Source organism: Somniosus microcephalus, unplaced genomic scaffold (genome assembly GCF_052327205.1).
Source record: "Somniosus microcephalus isolate GS21.2 unplaced genomic scaffold, FLI_Smic_1.0 unresolved_chr4, whole genome shotgun sequence".
In the NCBI taxonomy this organism is placed as follows: Eukaryota; Metazoa; Chordata; class Chondrichthyes; order Squaliformes; family Somniosidae; genus Somniosus; species Somniosus microcephalus.
The window spans coordinates 5,740,553-5,742,280 of NW_028225182.1; the positions used below are offsets into that span (position 1 = coordinate 5,740,553).

General features: G+C 47.0%; 1 non-coding gene across 1 annotated transcript; it reads right to left on the reverse strand.

The window, feature by feature from the left end:
• Positions 1 to 1,331: 1,331 nt before the first annotated feature.
• trnaq-uug (transfer RNA glutamine (anticodon UUG)) lies at positions 1,332 to 1,403 on the reverse strand. Its single transcript has one exon. It is a non-coding gene; the product is annotated as a tRNA-Gln (tRNA).
• Positions 1,404 to 1,728: the final 325 nt, after the last annotated feature.

The window sequence follows — 1,728 nt, forward strand, 5'->3', positions numbered from 1 at the left end:
GATCCTGCAGCGTCGCCTCAGCTAATAAACATAGATCGTCACCATATTTCACACACCGCATCAACCCCGTCCATTTCAGTCGAAGTCGTCTTAATTTCCACCAAGTAACCTCCCTAGCACTGAAAATTAACTTTTATAAGTGTGGAATCTCATTCCTTCAGATATAAATTGTTGTTGAAGATTTTTGATATTATAAAAATGTTTTTACTTTTGTCTCTTTCTTTTCTCCCTCTTAATCCAACATTTATTTTCCTCTCTTTATTTCTCTTTCTGTGCCTGATTGGACATTGAATTCCCTGTTCTAATTGACTCTTCCTGGTTCAGATTTTGCGCTGCTCATTAACGATTCTTCAATCAATTAATTATGGGGTATGGCGGCATAGTGATTATGTTACTCGACCTGTAATCCAGAGGAAAAGTGGAATGGTGGGGAGAAAATTGTCCAGTGCTTGCTGGTGGAGAGGTTTGCCTTGAGGGGGCAGCGATGAATCGCCATTGCAGTGCTGGTCCCGCCACAAACTGTTCCTCAGCCGCAGACTTCATGATGATCTGGAGACCTGAGCTCACAATCCCACCACGGCAGATCGTGGAAGGATTAAAATCGGGGATGTGTAAGAGCCCAGAATTGGAGGAGTGCAGAGATCACAGAGGGTGTAGGGCTGGAGAAGGTTACAGAGATAGAGAGGGGCGAGTCCATGGAGGGATTTCAAAACAAGGAAGAGAATTTGAAAATTGAGTTGTCGCCTGTTTGGGAGCCAATGTAGGTGAGTGAGAGCCGGGGTGATGGGTGAACGGGACATGGTGCGAGTTAGGATACGGGCAGCAGAGGATTGGATGAGCTGAAGTTTATGGAGGGAGGATGATGGGAGGCCTTCCAGGAGTACATTAGAATCGTCAAGTCTAGACGTGACAAAGGCAAGGATGAGGGTTTCAGCAGCAGATCAGCGGCGGAGTCGGGCGACGTTACAGAGGTGGAAGTAGACCGTCTTGGGCGGAAGCTCATCTCAGTGTCAAATGCGGCACCAAGGTTGCAAGCTGTCTGGTTCAGTCTCAGTGGCCAAGGATTGGGATGAAGTCGGTGGCTCGGGATGAAGTCGGTGGCTCGGGAACGGAGTTTGTGGTGGGGACCAGCACTGCAATGGTGATACATCACTGCCCTCTCAAGGCTACTTGCAAACCCCGTCCAGCAGCAATATTGGAAGAACTGGACAAATTTTATTCCGGCCTTATCTCATCCAAACCTTCAGCTTCGACATTTTCCCGCTGCTGAGCAGCCAATCACACAGCTGCCATCAAAATTACTTTTACAAAAGCTGGGACAAGAGGGAACCAGGTTCCACCGAGATTTGAACTCGGATTGCTGGATTCAAAGTCCAGAGTGCTTACCATTACACCATGGAACCCTTACACACTATTCCGAGCCTAATTCGCTTTTTTCCAACTCACCTGCCATTCACAGCGGCTGAGTATTTTCAGCAAATTCTGTTTTTATTTCAAACTTCCAGCATCCGCAGCATTTTGTCTTGTGTTAGAAAAGAAAACGGAATCCTGGGCTTTACAGACAGAGGCATAGAGGGCAAAAGGAAGGAAGTTATGCCAAACCTTTGGAGTATTGTGTGTAATTCGGGCACTGCGCTTTAGGACGGATGCGGGAGTTCAGTTCTGTGGAGTACTAGAGAAGAAGAGGTTGTTCTCCTCAGAGCAGAGAAGATAAGGGCAGATTTTCTC